This window comes from Lepidothrix coronata, unplaced genomic scaffold, assembly GCF_001604755.1.
Source record: "Lepidothrix coronata isolate B3197 unplaced genomic scaffold, Lepidothrix_coronata-1.0 Scaffold17, whole genome shotgun sequence".
Classification (NCBI taxonomy): Eukaryota; Metazoa; Chordata; class Aves; order Passeriformes; family Pipridae; genus Lepidothrix; species Lepidothrix coronata.
In genome coordinates, this window is record NW_016690197.1 from 6,511,669 (window position 1) to 6,533,652 (window position 21,984).

Here is a 21,984-nt window from a genome sequence, read left to right on the forward strand (position 1 = left end):
CTTCTACTATCAAATACTTTCTCCAAGCCACACATTTCAGTGAGAAAAGATCTGGATTTAAAATTTTGCTCAATATTGTCAAGTCTTTTAAATCTTTGACATTCTTAAGAAGACCTTTCCTTTCATTTTTTAAAAATAAACCATAATATACAAAACCACAACCTATGTAATAGGTAGCAGATAAAGCAGATAGCGTCAGCCAGGACATAATTGCTACTCAGAGGAGCAGATGAAACCTTGATCTCTCAAATGCAATAAACCTTATTAACACCTGCAAAATGGAAAGTTACCTTCATTGTTACCAACTTGCAGCTGTGACACAAAATTACAAATAACCTCTTAAGCACAGCTCCAGTCGCCTGGGTCAGTATTTTACAACACAGCAGCAGGCAGCTGAAGTAAAACTATGCTGGGCTTAACACTGTAAACCCAAGCAGCATTACTGCAGTGTTTTAATTACAGTTTAAGTATAGTTCAGGACTAGGTCAAAAGTTCCCAATATCCCCAGGAGGACAAAGCTCTGTCCTCCAGACAGAGAAAGCCCCTTTCAGCCTGCCGATTCTAAAATTGTTATGTTACCAACTGGAAAATGTTTGAGCCATACTTTAAATATCCTAGATATCAAGAATCAAATATTATGTCAAGATTTTTATCGATACTAATTTAGAACTGATAAACAAACTGCATACATATGTATGAACAAAAATACTTGGTTAGAAGGATTTGTATTTCCACTGCAGTGCACTGAGGCAGGGACAATACTTCTTCCTGATGATAAAGAGTGATGATTGTCATCACACAGAGCACAAGACAATTGCTGTGGAAGTTGGAGAGCCCCAGAATCATTGAGGAAAATAATAAAACACTGTGCATATTTCATCCACACAGGTACACGTAAGTGACAAATTATTTTAGGATACACTTCATACTTAATTACTTCTGTGAGTACATTCGGATATTTTGTCACAAACTCACATACTCTGCTGTATTTGTACTGAAACAGTATTCTGAAAAGTGAACCCCACTGCTAATGTTTTTATTTTAATAAATTATTACCCAACACAGCAACCATCAACATTTTACAGAACAAGAACATGGAATTCTGTAATTTCTCTGGCCCTAACGCCAGTCACTATTGGGAGCATTTAGTTATAAACTGTCTTTCAATAAAAGTAAAAGCTCCCAAAACAACAAAATGAAAAGACACAGCAGCTTAAATCAAGGAAGTCAATTTCCACATGCCGATCCTAAATATTTCATAGCCCTATTTTATTCTGACATTTGTAGATGACTAAAGTGTTACAAAGGAAATAAAATGCTGATTAAAGAGTTCACTGTCATAAAGGTTACTGAATTGTAAATGGCCCTTTCCATCTTCCTGTTAATAGGTACCCAGCTGTAAACATCATGAAGGATGTGACGGGAGGCCTGTGCTGCTCCTTTAGGAGTCGTATATACATTAATCACTGAATCACCAAGCCATGCTTAATTGCAAGTTGTATATCACACAAATCCATGGTAAGTAGAAGGAAACTCATTATTGCTGCTTCATAACTACTGGGTACTTCTCATTTTAACCTTCTCACACCTGGGACACTGTTGTTTTACAATGTGAATGCAGAAAAGGCATTAAGTCACTAATTATAGTAACACTCTATGTTATCCTGCTGTTTCAACATTTTTCAAAATAAAACAAAGTACTATCAACAGAGAAAGATGGCTTTTTTTCAGACTACTTAAGCAAATTTTAGAGTATTTTTTCATAGAGTATAACACGTGGAAATCCACTGTTCCTTGATAGTTTAAAGAACTGGTTAAACGATAAAGAAAAAAAATCAACACTGTATTTTGTTTTGACAAAATTATTGATTTAAATCCCATCCAATAGCACAATACTATTTAAAGGTCACCTGAAGAAAAATGAGTTTACACTCCACCAGAGCAAGCTTATCTGTCATGAAAGTGTAATGATGTGTTTATACTCTCACTAGTGTGTATATATTTTCCAGAGAGATAAGAGATTTTGTGCAGGTGAAGTCTGACAAAAAAGAAAAGTGAAAAAATTTGAGGTACTTGCACAGATGCCAAACCACCAATATTCATTTCACTAGGCCCCCTTTCATGTGGTTTTATAAACGACTGAGCACCACAGCACTGGAAATTCTTCTATGCCATTCATCAGATGTTTTATCAAAACTGTTTGAAGATTTGCAAAGTATACTGCACAGCTTATGTATCTAGACACTAACAAGTGAGATGTCTTAATACATACAAAATTTGAGTTTGAACATCCTTACGTTACAATGCAAACTGTTTTGAAATTTTATTTCACGGTGAAACACTGTATGTCCTGGCATACTACTCAGCTAAAAGTATGCTTATTAATAAAAACCACTCAGAACTCCATTATGAAGATGAACTCTCTGCAACTAGTACTAATATTAATAATTACTAGTGTTTTTAATGTCATGCTACTCTCTCGTTCCCTGTTTTCAGTTGCAATAGTAAGTGGAATCACTGTTTTCTCATACCCAAGATGCATTAACTTGTTCTTTAAATCAGCTTTGCTGTAGGATATCCATTATCTGCCATCCCAGCCCTCTTTCACTCTTCTCCACTCTGCAAGAGGACTAATGGACTCTTCCAACACATCCTTAATGTGTTGGAGGCCTTTTCAAATGTATTTGAAGCACCTGGAACCTAACTAATTACACCCCTTCTATCTTCTTAAAAAAGAATGTGCAGAAGCACAGTGGTTATGGCTTTTGAATCCATCCTGCTCATCTGTACCAGCTGGTATTCATAGGCTACATGCTTCTCATGGATCTAGTTTTCAAGAATGCATTGCAACAAACTCACATGCACTTCACAAGACTCACCCACATTTAAAATACCTGAGCATTTTGCTTCATCACCCAAAACAAAAGCAATCTTTAAATCAAAGTAGAACATTCTAATGTTAGTTACTCAGCAATTCCATATTCTGAGATAGAGCTTTCTCAGCTCTCCTATGGTTTTCAGCTGTTGATATGTACAAAATAAAAAGGAAATCACACTATAAAATCATTGATTAAAAATGCAGTAGATGTTTTACTGTGTGCCAATAGAAATTGGATTTTGCAAAGTCCCGTCTATTCTTAGATTATGGGTGCCTATGTTAGGATGGTCCTTTTTAATAACTTGGCTAACTACAAGCATTCTGAAAAAAAAATTAATAAAAAAAGCTCTTCTACATTGTTTCAGATGGTAGGACTCCCAACAGTCTTTACTTTTGGAAACTATATACTCAACAATCCACAGTTCTTGATCATGACAAGTAGAGCCTCACATGTTCCTATGTCCAGTCCATACAACCTTTAGCAAGGAGGATGATTTAATCTGACAAAAGGACAAAAGACAAAGACAAGCTTGGGGAGGGAGTAGGAACAAAAATGAGAAGAGGTCATAGAATGTGTTCTTTTCCATTTGTAAAGGAATCACAAAAGCATCTTGATTGGAATCAAGATTCAGAATTCAAAGCTGTTCTAAAGTTATTTCTGTTTCAGAGATTAACAGTAACTTAATTAGAAAAGCAGGAACAATAAAAGGATGCTTTATTGACATTTCTGCAGGTATCTAAAAAGAATATTTTACCAGCAAAAAGTTTTCTTTGTCCCCAGTTTGTATATACTGTTGAGACTGAACAAAAAAGGTTTCTTTTATAATTTCAAAATCAATTGTATTTTCTGGCTGCGTGAAAGGATATTTATCCCAGATGTTTTAACCTAAATCAGACTTGCTCTGGAGAAAGAAAGGCCTCACACACACAATGAGTTCTCAAAACACTCTCTCTGCAATGCTCAATACAGAGCATACAAGGAATGGTTAAAACAAAAGTTCCTCTGCCCCTTAAATTTCCATTTTTAAGAAGAAGGCTGTTTTCATCATTTCTCTTCACACAACACATGTGTTTAATACATAAATAAGCAGAGACACACATGAACTAAAGAACACATTCATACAATAGATCTAGGTCCCACCACTCTGGAACTGTGCACAAAAGTTCAAATATAGAACCAGACACCATGACAATAAATGATACTCCAGTGATTAATATCTAACCCAAAGTCAGCACCTCTGAACTATATCCCTGCTCTGTCTTTTATTTCTAGTCTCAGCTTTTCAATACCTCAGTTTGTTCAGTATATAGAAAAAAAAACCACAGTGCAATAATAATTTCCACTAACTGGTAGGTTCAGTCTGAAAGCTTAATCCATCATTCACTCGAAAAATTTCAGATAAGAAGTGCTTCATTAAATCTGAAGAGCAATTGCTCTATACATGTCTCTTGCATTTTGTCCCATCTTTATGCACTCCATAACCTTCATCCAAAATTACATTAATTTTAGGTATACAATCCTTTGTGCTGAGCCTACCACTGAGATATTGGCAGTCAGGAGAAAAAAAACCTGTGGCCTGTGATTTACTAGAAGTTTTAGACAACACCTGCCGATTAAGAAAAAAAAAGGAAATAAAAAGCTGACATAAGAAGAAAAAGACACCTAACAATAATTTCAAGAGTTTTTGGTGTATTTTTTTCTGGTTTTGTTTAGTTTGTAGTTTTGGGGTAGGCTTCTGTTGTTTGGATTGGTTTTGGGGATTTTTTTTTTTAAATAATTATACAACAGGTAATTATTTCAATGAAACACATTATGTTCTGCACACTATGTAGCTGAACACTTATGTACCAGATGACATACAAAGCACATCATGCTGACTTCCTCTCAGAGCACACACAGGGATATTTTTTGCTGTAAATCAAAGGCTAGGCTCCCTTGTTTAATTAGCTGTACATGTGTGAAAATGCCAAGTACACAAAACCTGGGATTCTAATTGCTGTTATTCTGAGACATCTAAAAAGTCTTCATCTCTTATATTTGCTGTCAGATTATCTAGAAACTTGTAATAAGTTTTTTTAATTAAAAACAATAGACATAGCATCTGCTTATTTTATGGAAATTATATACTTAGAGAGAAAAAAATTGTTTATAATTAGTGCAATTGTATAGAAAGTGACTGAAATTTTACATTCAATGGTACACTTAATTTGCTATTTCATCCAGGAAGTTACTACAAACTTTGTTAAAACATGATGGGGATGTGAGTTTCAGAACTCAGTAAAATTTCTTGAAGGCTATAACAACCCTTGAAAAATGAAAGAAAATTGCCAAACCTAAGACATTATTCAACACTGAAATACCTGAAAGTCTGTATCAAATTAAATTTGAAGAATCCTGAAAATTTAGGTTGAGAATGTTTGAGACCACTACATACAAAACATTACAATTTCCCACATTGCTATTTTTCATGGTTTTCCCCATGGTAATCCAAGTCCAAAAGGGATGGGAGTAAGGCAGCAGAGAAAGACTATGATCCCACAGATTACAACCCAAAGCAGACCTGCTGTTTCTTAGGGGTTGTCTTCCACAGTATAATGCAATTCTTTTTTCCTGTAGCTGTGCCAGGGTCTGCACTGTTGGTTCACAACAAGCTTGGGTGTCACACAGACTTACCCTGAGAGGGTTGCATAGTAGTGCACTTTCTTGTTATAAGTATGTTATGTAGTTTTACAAGAAAATGGAATTACTGAACAGGGTCAGCCATACTGAAGAATGGAGCCTGCTATTCTCAAGCACAATGGTTTGATGTAGATAAAAACCAAAATAGTCCTTTGTTCGGGGTTACAGATCAGAAAAAGGATGATAGAAAAGTCAGAAAGCAAGAGTGAAGTACACGCTTCTAGGAGTACCAATCAAGTACAAGGCTTTGTTATACTCAGTATTGAATATCTCCTATTCAAAGATCCCATGGCTCATTAGGGAAAGCTTCAACAGGTAGGTAAGTCTAAGGATCAGCATAAATTAGGCAGCATGCAGTAAAATAGGGTTTAGCATTTTGGTTAGCATTTCTGAACACTGAATGAGTGGCAACTCCACTAAGCATTTAAGCAAGTGGACACCAGACTAATTTTCATTTTAACCAAAAGCTCTTGGAAAGCTAAAAGCACATTGCATAAAACTGCTATTGCTTTTAGACTACCTAATCAGAATGATTTAAAAAAAAAAAATTAACAGAAGTAAAAGGAGAAGCATCTGTGTACTACAAAGTTGCCCTTAGTAGAGCACTGGTACTGCACTCAGAGATTGTTTACAGGGTAACAAGCGATAGATAACTTAGATTTAATAGATTTTCTACCGAATTGTAGAAAATATTGTGGACCCAACACTCATTTTGATTGTCATGGCAACACTGGGTGATATTGTCATCTTATAGCAAGCACAAGTTGCATCAATAAATAGTAGTTACTGTCAGACAACCTATACACTGACACTTGCTGTTCATCATACTTTTATTTTCACATGCAAAGAGCAACAAAGTTATGGTCTATTTTTGGTGGTAGTTTGATAACATTGATGGAAAAATGTGCAATTCAATTAGCAGTCAGACAAGTATCTGTCATAGATAATAACTTCTTATGCCAAGGAATCTACATACTGATCAATGTGGAGCCATGTGCAATTGCTTATACCAATCATAAATCGCTTTTTATTGATTGGCATTCCGAATCCTTGACATAATTAGAAGCTATAGAATGGGTCACAAGATAATGCTGTGCATGTCCATAAGTCCTTTATTTTCAGGCCTTTCTGTAATCCATTGCTTTCAGGTTTTGCTGCCTGAAATGGGGGAACGCTTTTTATTTTTTATTATTAGAAAATTAAGCATGAACTGCCACCTGATAAATCACCATGATAGAAGTTAAAATGGGAATTTCCCGTGCCCACATTTGATTCCTGTGTGCGAATGCAGACTTGCCTACATCCTGCTCATAATCTGATTTATACACCAATTTATTTTATACATTAGGCACACTGTATGCAGTCTGACTGATGCATAAAAATTTCATGCAAAAAAAGACTTACTTGCACACAACTGCTTTTCAGTTATTATTACCCCTTCTGGTTAGCATCACAGAGTAGGTAGGACAAATGACTTGATACAGTGCACACATTTTGCCCACTATACAAACATTTTGATTGGTACCTATTTCACTTCACTTTTAGCAGACTCTTGAATAGCTTAACAGCTCTATCTTTAAAGGGATCACATCTTACATTTTTTGTAAAGCCCTCTATGCTGACAACCCCCTACCATTCCCACACACAAATTTTCCTATGTACACATATAAGACATGGGGTTTATTCTGTAGTGTAACTCAAATAACTGAGCAAGATGCAGTAAGATGTTGCTAATTTTCTGATTATCTTCATATGCTTCTTGTGCTATTATCAATCAAACTGAAGATATGTTTTTGCACATCTTTTATTTAGGAAAAATCAGCAAGAAATGCATCTTTCTATGTTTTCCGTCTCCTTTCATCCAAGAAATATGAGACCTGAAATAAATTGTACCATCCTGCTTTTTTTTTATTCAAATCCTTGCCAGTGCTAGGCAGTATGCTAATGAAAACAGGTTGATAAATGACTCCCTGATATTTTCCAGACATTTTTCTCTCAGAAGTGCTCTAAACTGATGTAGCTCAAAGAGAATAAGGCGCATTAAGTCATTATATCAATTTTTGTTACCCAGATACTTCAGTCCCAGTTAAGAGCTGACAGCCAATATAAAACAAGGCAAGGGCATCATACGACTCCATCGATCAAACCTTGTCGTAGATAGATTGCCTATTACACAAATAGAACCAGCAGATTCAGTTTGTAGTTTTATGCTCTCCAATTAAAGGATAACAGGGTACTTTCCCATAAATCTGCTAATTGCAACTGAATTAATTTAACAAATTTTGCCAAGCACAGAAAAAAGTGATTGGTTAAGCTAATATAAACTAGTACAGGTTGTCACAAAGGAGGTTCCATAACAGGCTTTTACTATACCTTTACTGGGCAAGGTGTCACAAGCATTTAACTCCACTGGGGTTCTCTGGCAACAGACAGCTGACAACCATAAAACATTGTACAAATAGGAGATAATTTATTTGGTGTGCTTCCCCCCACCCCCAAACCATGGAATAACGTCACCTTTGCACCTAATTAATGTTTCTCTCTAAGCAGGCTGTTTTTCTGAATCAGTATTATACAAGCAAAAGCACTAGATCACAAAAAGTGCTCCCACATGGGCACTCAGCAAACAATGGCAGTGATCTGCAAAAAAAGAGAAAACCAGCCTATAGCATTGCTGTGAGAAGCAGCCAAAACGCTTATTAAACAGTACAATAATGCAGCATCCCATGCTTTGGATATCATTCTAATGAGTTTAGATATTCATATGGAAATAGCTGGACTGACAGAATGCTAGATAATTCAGATCTATAAAGAAAATGCAATTGCAAGAGATCTCTAACTGTAACTTATGGAAAGAAATTATGAATGCAATCACCCTTGCAATAATATGTTATTGTGATAAAAATTTGTCCTTATATAAAAAAAATAAAATAGCTATTCCTAATTAATTTAAATAAATTTATATCCAAGCCCAAGAGATACTTTAGGGGTAACTCTTCTCACTGGCACAGAAAAATTATTTTTGTGGATGGCAAGTTTTGCACTAAAGCAACATACAGTTGTGTATGCCTATATAAAGTAAAAAACTACAGTCGTGATTAATATGAAGACACAATAGAGATAATCCCTTTGACACATTGGAATTTAAGATGGAGGGTACTATTAACGTTAGAAGAGTCAAGCATATGAAATGCAAGTTGGATGCAACAATGGTAAGCTTTCTAAGTAGTTGGCAGCTGCAATCCAAATGCACAGTCTAAAAGGAGTACTTAATTCAGCTCGGTTTAGTTTGTCTTTTTTTTTCCCCTTCCTTTTTTTCATTTATAAGTTCACTGCCTACAGGGCACAGACATTCACAGGTTCAACAGAATTATGCAAATGGTAAAACAAACAAACAAAAAAAGAACAGCACAAACTAACAACAGCACGAAAAAAATAAAAACAACAAAAATAAATAAATAATTAAAAGAAAACCTACACCAACAAAAACCCCAGACCCCTGAAGTCAGAATTCTACATGTTGCATTTGCCTTACAAATCCCCAGGCAATTTTCTGTCATTGTTAAAAATGCATATGAAGACAAAAGACACTTGCAGAAATGCAGCAGTCCTTTCCCTTAAAACAGTTTGGAAAACCCAGTTTGCTTTCACCTTGGTGGATTTGCTAGAAAAATTTCAAATTTTACCAACTGTCATGTGTTGTGCTGTTGAAGATGTGGTTATTTATACCTATAAGAAAATACAGAAATGCCCTCCCCACTTCAGAAAGAGGAAGCATTATAGCTCATCAAAACAGAAACATGTCCCAGCATTAGCAATCAGAGAAAGAAAAAAAAAAAAAAAAAAAAACCTCTCTCATGCAGAGCCAGCAAACCAACCAACATAGAGCAACAACAGAAATGGATTTCTAAAGTTCACAGCAAATTTCATGCTCTTTACTCTCCTCTGAAAGGAAAATAAAGCCATTTGAGAAACAAAATACCCAAAAGAACATAGTCCCACTTGTTCCAATCATTATAATCAGTAAATACTTTATGCAATCATTTTTAGAACTGAAAATTTCTGAAAATGAATTGTTCGACTCCACTGTTATTAGTGGCAGCTGTGTTGCTTATTTATATTTCATATGAAATACAATATTCCTTTTGGTTTATATCTTTAGAGGTCTTTGGTATGATACTATATGTATTCCCCTTTAACGTAATAAAGAATACGGTAACGTAATACAGTTATCCGGATATTTTACTTCCAGAATTATTTTTACAATGTCCTATTTTTCCATGTAACTTTGAGGAACAATGTGCCATTCTTTTAGTTTAGATATTTTGCACAACATGATTTTGATCATTAGTAAGGTACAGAAGCCAGTGTTCTTTTTTTAAATCTAGAAGCATGGATGTACATTACATCATTTTGGGGTTTTTTTTTCTGTTTGGTGGGGTTTTTTGTGGTGTTTTTGCTCGTTTAGGGGTTTGTTTGTTGTTGTTTTTTTTACACTGTTAGCCTGAACGTCATTCATTAGACTATGGGAAAAATTCATTACAAAGCAGAAGCTTTAGCTAAAGCAACAGGTATTAATGACCTCTGTATTTCTTTAGTCCTTGATTTCTATTGACAAATTCCATCTACTTAATCACATCAGTAACACATTCATAAAAAGAGCCACAAAACTAAAAGTACAAATAAGATGTAAAATCATGACAATACATGTTATGTTGTATATATACACAAAAAACCATATTTTAGAAAATACAGGAACAAACAGCTGGAAAGGAACTCAAGCAATCATCTACTTCATCCCATTCCTCAGTCAAAAATTAAATGCATTACTGTGACAGTTCCTGTTTTTATAACACACCCTAAACATGCCAGCTATCAATTGTGCATCCTGCGCTCAGAAGACATGATATTCTCATTCAAACTTTTGACTAACAACTAAACAATGAGAAGCCTAGACTACATACAGCTGTAGTCAGCTAAGACAAAATGTGCTGTGATTAACCTAACAAATATTTCCAGCTAGATTATATTGAGCTAGGAGAACTAACTGTCCATGCAGAGAAACCACAGAACCTCAGAATATGCCACTTTCATTAGACAAACTGGTTCTCAACCTCTGAGTCTATAAGTGTTCATGAGTAAAATGCCACAGTAAGCTTAAGTTGCCAAAAGATCTATGATCATTAACCTGCTTTCCAAAGTTGTTTTACAGAAGCCTAAAAAAGCCCCCATATACCAGTTCCTTTCATGTACCCCAATTTGGTTCTCAAAACCCACTTAACAGTACATGTAATTTTTATAGCAAGGGCAAACTTTCAGGACCAGGATAGTCTCCAATCATAGAAAGACCTGTGACCTAAGGACTATCTGGAAAGTTAGAATGGCAATACTTATGTCACGAAAAACAACAACAACAACAACAAAACCAACAGATTACAGACATGGCCACTTCTGTACAGAAGACTTTAAGTGCTAGAATAGGTGAGAGAAAGAAGCAGATTGTCCAAGTAGACAATGTTACTTCTTTAAAACAGCACGGGTTTTGCCTACAACTGTGCACTATGGAAGTCGGAGGTACGTTAAACTGCACATATATCTATTTTCCAAGCTCTGAAAATTTGTTTTTGCAACCATTTTGTTATTATTGATCAATAGTAAATTAGACATGGTATTAATACTAAGATATTCTACATCAATGTCCTAGTTTTGGGGGTTTCCACCACGGTCTTTCTCCTCTGCACCAGAGTGTACACTGTCATCCAGAATGCACCTCTGACCTGGTGCCTCACAGTGGATATCCAGGACACTGGAAGCACAGACTCTTCACTCAATCCTGTTGTTATGACTGGCCTTCTCCATTTTAGAAGTGCATCATCATAATTTCTGTACACTACTACTAGACTCTTCAGAGTTAGTCACTGCTGTTAAACTAACCCTACAGAGTCAAACAGGCTGTCAAGAATAAAATACCAACCAAATAGAAAAGAGCTGAAGATAAGCATCCACTTGACAAGAATCCTCGAGACAATGGAAGAACAAAAAGGCCTGAGTCAGGGTATCAAGAGAACCTTAACAAGAATAGAAAGGCAAAAAGAGGGGAAAAGCAGTTGTTCTATGGAAAGAGTTGAGATGTCCAGAATTCTTCAGCCTACTTTGACACTGAGCTACTATGTCACACTGGTTGTTGCACAGAAATATTGCTGCAAAGCAAAGCCAGGCTCAGAGGCTTTCAGCTCCAGCTTTATATTTGAGGGGGAAGGGGTAAACTTGTCAAGTCACATTACCAAAGGTGCAGCAACATCTACAACTATTATGAAGTTAATTTAAATTTAACCAAGTTAAATTGAGGCAACAAACATTACCCAAATTTCTGAGAGTGTAAAAATCCAAGGAATTCATCTGAAAAATGAAACAGATGTAAAATTGAAAAACCAAAAGCCAGCTGAGAAGCTTCCTACCTACAAGAGTTGTTAAGACCTACTACCAATAACTTTGGATACCACACCATGATACCAAAATCTTGAACAAAGATTAGTGGTTTGGTTACCAAGATCCAAGCATTCCATGTTCTGCAAGAGGGCAAGACACCTACCATTAGTATATTGAATACAAGCAACAGAATAGATCTACAGTAGGGAGGATCTATTAAGAACTTCTTTCCTTCTTTTGACTTCTGTTAAAAATAATTGCAACTCGTATCATCATCATAGCCCCACAGTCCTATTTCTGTTAGCTGCCTTTATTCTTTCTTATTTTTCTACTTCTGCAAATATTTTTTTCAGAAAAATTCCACTTTATACAGACATTACAAAAGACCTATCATCAAGAGAATCCCATTCAAAGAATTCCAGTTGCAGCCACTGAGCTCCTGACCTCAGCCAGCTGCCATTGCCAGCATGCCAAAAAGAGCGTCAGTGCCTGGAGTGTAAACCCAGGATTTGCCTTAACGCCCTTAGTTGTCAGGACAAAAGAAGTTACATGATTCATGGAAAGCTAAGAGACTCTCCCTTTATACAAACCAACTAGCAAACATGAAAGGTTTTACATCATCTCACAAGAAAAATATAGACTCTAGAAATGCTTTCATGTAGATTCGTCTTTAGCCTCTAGCAAAAGTGTCTGAGGATTTCCTTATATTTATTGGTATCATTATATGTACAGGAATGATCCCAGAAGTAGGGCAGGACTGAACTAGTTTCTGGCTAGATAAGTATGCATTATTTTGAACTCTAGGAGACTATAAAGAATGAAATTTAAGTGACTAGTCTAACCCATAAGAAAAATTAAAAAAAAAAAAAAAGAAAAAAACTAATACAAAATCTAAGGTATAAGAACATTTAGAAATACAATGATACTAAACATGACTTGGAGATGAAGCATAAAGATCTCATAAATTATGGTTTAGATCTACTCCAGAGAAAAACTACCAATGGCAATCACTCCACGCAAACATCAGTGAGGTTTCAGACCATTAGTTACTTGTTGTAAAACAAAATCTCATTAACTAACATTAAAAAACCATATAAATACATGCATTTAGTCTCTGAGCAAACAGTATTTCAGCATAAAAAGACATTATTAGGCAGCTTCACTTGCTAAGTTACTGTAGCTTTGAAAACAAAAAAGCGCTTTCGGGATGAGACCAGGTAAACAGGTACATTCTCGTAAAAAAGACTATTCTAAGTAGTTTCTTGATTTCACTGAGTAGTTCATTGAAATAAAAGTTTTCAGACTGTAGGGACAAGCAAAATTAATGTTGCCATTATTTATATATATATATATATATATAAAAAATTCTTTCCTCTCAGTGAAATTAAGACCTATTTTGAATTAATAAAAACAAAGAGAAAAACCTCTAAATTTTTAAGTTTCTTTTAAAGTTCTTAATAAAAATGCATTATTCTTTTGCTGCTGAAAGGCAGTTTGGCAGCACAAGTCCATGACAAGCAGCATTTCAAAATGTTGGGAAAACCCATGACTGACTGACTGATTTTCTCCATGTACAGTGAAAATTGTTCTACTTTTCCCAGATTTTACATGCTATTCACATTATGCATCACTCTGAGAAAGGCAGATTTTTAGTATATACAGAATTTCCTAAAACTTTATTTTAGGCTTGATTGGGATCTGCAACAACAATCCTGTACATATATTTTTACCTGTAAAGATATCAAGAACTAAACAATTTTTGTCCATTTCATCACCAACATACTTTATAACCTTGCCTCAGAACTAACACTTCAAATAAGAAGAGGCCAGCTCAGTCATTTGGCATTTATTGTAAACATTTCTCTGAGGCACCATCTCTTTTTAATTGATGCACTCTTCAAAGTTAAAACAAATATTTCATAATGCCTAATAAAAATTCAGATGAGTCTCTAACAATAATATTTCAAGCATTTACTAGCTTGGTCTGCATTTTGATCAAGGAGTAAATGCATTTTGCTAAAACTTGTACTACAACATCTATTGTTTTTCCTCCTAATACAAACCTGTGAGGACACACCTTTCTTCTCAGTTTCTGATTCCCACTTCAAAAAGGAAACCCTAACAAATCCTTTCAATCACCCTACACGAGGCTCTCCTGTTTCAAGGTCTATTTTACCTCTTCGTACTTGTCAGAGTTACAGCTTGGCTTGAGAATACAAAATAATACACAAATACACAAAACTTCCTCTTTAGCAGCAATAGACAGCAATAACTAATAGATACAATTTTTTAGAATAATTATATTGTTCAAACAATTTTTCCACTCCAAAAAGGCTAATCTACTTTTCAAAACCAAATACATTTTCTTACAGAAGTGACCGAATTGAATAACCATTCACATCAGTCTTCTGGACACTAAGCTTTTTGAAGTGTTTGGTTTGTTTGGCCTCAGTTTGAGTTTTCAAAAAGACAAATCTTGTCCTTAATTCAGCCATCTTACAGGGAGGGCTTTCAAAGGCCAAAGTGAAGTCTTTAGCCCCGCAAGGCTATGTAGGAGACATTTTATGTTCTATAAGCATGCTGCACAAGCTATCTGCATCTGCACATCTAAGAAGAGAGATAAATATGTTGTTTCCTGTGCTTATGGTGGATTCCTTCTGCCCTCCAAAAAAAATTGTCTAAGACCAAGTTTTGTAGTGATGCAGGCTTTACAGTAACCACATTTTTGAAGTTTTTCACCCCTGCTCCCAAAGTACAACAGTCTGATTGGTCAAAGCAAAGTCTTTTCTTGCAACCTTTCTATTCAGTGAAAAGTAGTTCTAAATTTCAAAATTCATTTCACTGCTGCTTGAAAGAGTCTCATTCTTTTGTTTTGTTTTGTTTTCTAGGGGAAAAAATGTAAAGCAAGAGTTTCTGATGCCCCAGGAGTTTAAATTGGAAGTGACAGAAGACATATGAGTTTATATAGAGATAGGAGAGCCATCTCTTCCCAATCCATTCACCAAACACCCTAAAAGAAGGTGATAAAGTTTCTCAGAATGGGTGCTGGTAACCCTTGGAATTAAAGATAGTGAGGACAAACATTATACACCCAACTGAAAAATGGTGACAGAAATCTACAGTAAAGCAGTGCAAAAGTACAAAGGAAGCACAACCTGCACAAGGAAAGCTATTGATTGATAGTTCCCATATGTGCTTTATGGTAAAAGCTGTAGCCCTGTTAAGGTCTGTCCCTGGGGTCTTGCATCCTCTTTATGTCACATCTGGAATAAGACTATACTGAATCAATTGCCTACTAGCTAAGCATAAGACTTACTCCAACCTCCTATTTTAATATAATTTTGACAAACAGAGATGTTCTGGAGGGAGCACTCCTGCACTTATACACACATGCTGCTCACCCAAGAACTGAAACATGCAAAATTGCCCATCCTTACTAAGATCCTTAACACCTTATTTATAATGTGTTCAATACCTAGAATAATTCATTACATCTTTTTATCTTTTTTTCCAGTGAGCTGCTCAGGACAGCATGCACAAAGACTGACAAGAGACTGCACGAGTACCATTTCTGACAGCAAGCAGAGTTCAACATTTATTCATTGTTAATTTGACTGTACAGTATTATCAAGATCGCTGTAGCGCACAATGTTCTTGTAAGGTTATGAACTGGTTTGCATCCTTCCAGTGCTAGAATTTAATACTGTACTAAGTGTGATATATCTCATACATTATTAATCCTGTCCAGTTCTGCAGCAAGTTTCTATAAAGCCACTGTTGAAATACCACACTCTTAAGGTTCCTGCCAAATCTGAAAGATGTAATAATAATATGGTTATGTTTCAGATAGGTGTGCTTAACCCATGCTAAACAATCTGCATGTTCTGCTTGTGTTTTCCTGGGGAATATTTATTTTGTCACTAAAGCCTACGAATCAAGGCTTTGGTATAGCTTATGACAGCATTACAAATAGTACTCAACACAAAGCAAAGTTACAGATAAAATCAGAATAGGCCAGTTATTGGGTTTAGAGAGCTCTATACAAGCTATATAATTTTTCTGGACTGTGGAAAGCTCTCAATTCCAGAACAAGAAAGAAAACACTGATAAAATCCTAGTATGTACTGATACTTAGGATCACTGGCTGCACCTACTGGCCTTCAGGATTACCCAAAATACTTAGCTTCAGTGCTGTGAAGTAAACCAGCTAAAAACATTTACAGCATATGCTCATCCCTTAAAAATTCTTACACATTATAGTTTTTTTTATAAAGCAAACATTGTTTTCAGGGGGAATGTGAAAGCTTCATTCTAGCTTCTGCAATTTGCTGCACTTTTTCCACTTAAAGACTTTCTCAAGAAATTCTTGACCACTAGATACTACTCCCTCCCACATATCTGCTATGTCTGTAGTACTGAAAGAAAAGAAAATATCTTTAAAACACAATATAAGGCAATGTTCTACTTAAGACATGGTTCTCTGTAAAATGGCTGTAAACCTTCCTCTCTTCTCTGAGAGATCAGTAGGCGTTTTAGCATCAGCTTCAGTTAGAACAGATGTAACTCTATGCCTGATTCAGGACAGTATCCAAAGTAATCCCCCAAAATAATTTTTTCCCCTCAACACTCTTGCTTTTGCTCTCCTTGGAATGCAAAGTGGTACATACACATACAAATGCATAAACGCACACAGTGCCCCTGCTTTGGTGGTCCTCTGTGAGAAACTGTTATGCTTAACTTAAACTTCAACCCACCTAAGCATAAATTATTTTCAGAGAAGGCTGCACCTACATAAAATTAAAAAAAAAAAATATCAAGACTTGAATACTACTTTCCAGGTTTCCAGAAGGTATTAAGAAGTATTAAAAGCATATTACAATGTTAAGTCAGTTATTCTCTTACAGTTCTGGTGGCTTGTTTCACTTCCTCTACTTTGATTTGAGAAACGTCAAGCTAACCTTGGCTTGTTCCAAATACGAATTGTCCAAATCCTACTGGGATTCCCAGGAGTAAGACAGCAGTAATGGAACAGAGTAGGTTAAAACATTGAACATGCATAACTCATCTTTGTTACCTTTATAGTAATTTGAAAGTCTGGCTATCATTAGCAATACGTTGAACAGACTAAAATGAGAGAATATCATACCACAGAATTTTCCCTTTCTGACAGCAATTTAAACAGACAATTGTGAGAAATATTCAGTTGCGTAATTAAGCTATCTGGATAAAAGGCAACAAGTTTTTTCCCTTTTTTTTTCCCTTTTTTTAAATTCATCTCCCCCTCCTGTCAAGTGCATTTTTGCAGACACTCAGTCTAAAGATCCACTGCAATTTTTTTAATTGTGCTTTGTATTTATGCATAGCACAAAAAAAAAATACAGTGACATTACTGAATAAGTAACTTGACAGTCAAAAGATTTTTTTTTCCATTCAATAGCTCTGTTTGTTCTCTTCCCATCCTTAAATTAGCCCAAATTTTTGAAAAGAAATGTATGTATACATTCTGAAATACTTCTACATTGCAATCAGTCAATGAATGAACTGTACTTAATATACAGTAGGTAGATGCAGTGATATTGAAGTGACGTTGTTCCATGGAGTAGCTTCCACTGTGACCTACAAACACCTACACTATCTGCTAGCAGCCTTAAATACTCAGCTGGGAATGGGATATTTTTTAAAGAAGGATTAATGTATAGATCTTCAACCCCACATCTAGCTGAAATAAGAAGTGAAAATGAAGGAAAAACTAGACTATCCAAAATGATAGAAGTAATAAAAGGAGAACATATTTCTCATCTGTTAACCTTGAATATCTGCTAGCTCAAGATTTTCACATTCTTCATGTATCACTTCACTGTTCACTCCTTAATAACCACTCGAAAATCAGCTGCACATTAAAGAAATGCAATATAAATTTGACTGGACTCACTACATCTGAGATATCCTCCAATACAGCATAAAGCTAATTTAGCTGTCACTTACTGTAAGTAAAATGACAAATATCTGTAATATCTGTCAAGATATGAAAGCTTTAAAGAGAGTTATGCAGCTGTCAACATTTTGATGACTTTAACAAGAGAAAAATAAACGAAGAAGAGAAAATAGACAGCACGACTGTTGTGTATCCAGTTGCCAAAATCTCCTATTACTTATATTAATAATAATAAAATTACTTAATAAAAATAAGATAAACAACAAAGCCTTCTAAAATAAACAAATTAGTACTGGAGAAACAGAGTCATAGAAAACACTGCTAAAAAATGGAATGTAGGTCTCTGCAGAAACTCAATAATTATCATAGTGTAGTATCCAGCATTTATTTAATTTCGAATTACTATTTAAGAACCAACAACATAGGAAGCCTTAGAAATCACGACCCAAGTATGACTGGGTAAACATTTAGCTTCCTATTTCTAAACAAATTTTATTCTTTACATATTTTAGTGATTCCACAGTAACTTAAATAATTTCAGCTCCTGAAGGAGGAGCTTGTTCGGTTTCCAATGTTGCATACATTTTGCAAAAAGGCCTCTTAAGGATTGCCTGTAAAGACATTTTGGCTGAGGCAATTTTTATCCCCTTTCTTGCATATGTATTGTCAGTCTATTTTTATTTAGCTGTCAGTTTACAGGTGCTGACAAAAGCGTATGCCTTTCTCCTCTCTCCCTGAAGGAAAAATAGAACATTTGTTTAGAGTCTTAGCTTGACTTATCCCATTTTATATCCAGCTTTACAAGTTTTGCATAAAACATCCTACTCCAAAGGAAAATCTGAAATACAGGTATTCTATCTGGGATCTTCTGGGACACAGGACCTATGCCACTAAATACCTTAACACAAGAAAAAGCAAAATAGAAAATTCCTTTCCTTTGCATTGAAAAGAATAATAGAAGTTTTAAAAAATCTGATTATAGAAGATATTAAGACTAGAAGTGTCTTCACTTTCATATACTGAACTCCAGCTACACAACCAAGAGATAAATCTGTTTCAGAAAATAGGAATGCAAATCCAATCTTTCAGCAATAACTTTAATAGTGACGGAATCTGACACAGCAGTCAGAAAGTTGCTAAAATCAGAAATCTGAATGTTTTAAACCAGTTTTTTGATTTTGTGGTCCTTTGGTACCAAGAAGACTTTTGTAAAGCAAGGAGTTATAGGTGATAGAAAAGAAGCAGCTAGCCTGCTTCTCATCAAACCTCAAGGTGAATCACCAGAATAAGTCATCGTTTTTCCAAGGTATTAACTTAAAAAATGTGCTCTTATAAGAAACAATAAAGAGATAATATAAAGGATCCTAGAAAGAAGTAAGAAGAATATCTTATATCCTGTGACTAATCTCACCATATTTGTAAAACAGACTTCCTGCAATTGCAGAACTTGGTAGTTATTAATTGTTAATAGAATGCCCAAACTTTTTTAAATAGTAAATTCTCTGGCTGAAGAGTAAGACTGAGTTTATAAAAAAGTCTTACTCTGCACCCCAAAAATATATGGTTTTCACCTCTATTTATATAGCATAATTTAAATATCTATACTTATATTCTTATTTCATTTGAAGGCAATGCAAATTGATTCAGCTAAAGTTGATTTTCTAATCAACTCATAATAGACTAAAATAAACTTCCCCTTCACCAAGATTATCTATTGCAACAGCTATTTAAAGAGCTTTTTAACTAGTAAAACAAAGCCTGTGAAGCACTTTTCTCAAAAAAAAAAAATGCGTACGTGCACATGTTTTCTTTCTCAGCTTTCAGTTTATGATTTCCCAGATTTCCTTACAACACTATCTGATTGTGAAAACTTTATTGGCCATCTAGAAACAGGCGACAAATTGCCAGGTGTGATCCAACCAGATCTCACACTCAGCAGGATCAGATTTACTTGAGACTTCAGTGAGAGACCTAAGCAATAAACAAATAAAGGAACCAAGAAACCATATAGGTTGCTCTATACTGTCATTAATACAATACTATATAAAAAAAAAATCAGTATCTTAATATGGCCTGAAAAAGAGTGGCTCTAAAAAGCATCTGTCATCTGTGATCCTTAAAGATTTTATGAAGCTCTAAGTTTAAAAAAAATTGATACAACAGAAGTATTTACAGGTATGGTGATGAGGAATACATCACTATGCAGATAAGATTTTGCCCTACTATTAAGATGGCTGCATTTTATCCATAATGTTACATCCAACACATATGGGTGGGTTTCTCGATGAAAATAGATACACTGTTGTCCATTTATGGGGTTTTGTCCACAGAGAGATTCCCATGAAACATGGTTTTGTGGCTATTTTGCTTGACTAGCTCACCCATTTCTGAAAAACGAATGGTCATATCACATTGCTTGGCTCCAAAACAAAGAAACAAGGCAAAACTGAAATAAGCTGCAAAAACAACAGGCTAAAACTCTAATGTAGCTACTTAAAATAGTAACTTACTAATTTACAAACAGATTTGCACATCTATTTTTCTCAACAGTTACGTTTCCTATTTCACTCGCATGAATGTGTCAATACAAACAGCAAACAGGTTAAGTACCATTAAAAAGACAACTTGGGTTTGGATTTTTTGGTAGTGTCCCTCTTGCAAAGGACAGAAGTTACTTACCTTCTATTATCAGTAACTTTTTTTTTTTCAATTTATAAAATTGATAGAAATTTTAAATCGTATAAAAACTGAGTTATTGTGTATAATTTACCACTACTCAGTGTACAGAGTACTCAGACTAAGTATCCTTAACCCAGCACACATGCAATAAGAACCTGCAATTCACTTAGCAGATGACATTGGTTACAGTTTCTGCTGTGTTGGGGGGAAGATGAGATGAAAAGGGGAAAAAAAATAATAAAAAAAAAATCAACATTAGCTGCAAATTTATCTTTCTTATTTATACCTGTCCAAGCTCAGGAAAAAGAAACATGTCTTAGATATCAGAAAATGAAGCCTTCAAACATTGCTACTTCACATTATCACACTCATCTGATTTTTAAAAACAGGAACAGCTGCATTTACTGATAAGAAAGCAGGAAGATGTTGTATGTTTTTGCACAGATGTTTGTAAAATCCTTCTTTGTTAAGCATATGTCTAAGAAATAAGCCATCTTTAATCTTCTCTAATGATTAAGTCAAATGAAATAAATTACATGGCATAGTATCTTTAAAACATATACAAATAAAAGAAATCAGCATTCCTGTTCTCATACAGAAAGGAAGTTATTTCAACTTTGTAACATCAGTTATCACAACTACTAAGAACTGATTAAAGATCAATGTGATTAAATGTCAAGCAAATATTTATTAATACTACTAGAAAAGTATACTTACACTCACAGCCTGTACTTCAAAGCAGAAGTATGAGAAAGTCATTGTAAATGGGAGGTTTTCCATACAACTGAATTATGGATAAACAAAATATTAATAGCAATCTTCACTTTACAGTAACAGCATTTATGATAATTTCAATTTTTCATTATTCTTCATTATATAACTCAGCTAGGCAATCATGAGGTTTGGGAAATTCATTTTAAGAGAATAAAGCAAAGGAATGAACTTCTGAAAAGAAAACTCTGGTTTTATATTTTACTCCAGGTATATACTTTATAGATGCATATTCCACGTAAAGTGATATACATATATCCTCTCTACATATACCCATGGGAAGAGTCCAGAGATAACAAATGGAACAGGGACCCAGTCAGTTTCTTGGAACCTCAATCAGCGTGTCTTAAATAAGGATCTGAGATATATACTTTTTTGTATAAACCCGTGGTAGATTCCTCCGAAGGCAAGTACTGACTATTACGAGCACTGCATCATAAACTGCTACACTTTGTCTGAGTAATCCCAGACTACCAGACTCAATAATGTAAATCAGAATTCAAATCTTTCACACAACAAAAAAAATCTTACAGGTTGCTTAAACATTTAGGTAAAATCAACCAGTCCTGGGGAAGCTGGGTACCCATCAAAGGTAAAAATTACTTGTATTCA

At 34.9% G+C, this 21,984-nt stretch overlaps 1 protein-coding gene and 1 long non-coding RNA gene across 2 annotated transcripts in view; one reads left to right on the forward strand and one right to left on the reverse strand.

Annotated features, from left to right (window-relative positions):
- The window catches only part of CUNH10orf11 (chromosome unknown C10orf11 homolog), a 645,699-nt gene that overhangs the window by 495,570 nt on the left and 128,145 nt on the right, over positions 1-21,984 (reverse strand). The gene's annotated exons all lie outside the window — the stretch shown is intronic.
- On the forward strand, positions 11,779-15,577 carry LOC108493571. Its single transcript, XR_001873521.1, has 3 exons — positions 11,779-11,847; positions 14,876-15,007; positions 15,502-15,577. It is a non-coding gene; the product is annotated as an uncharacterized LOC108493571 (long non-coding RNA).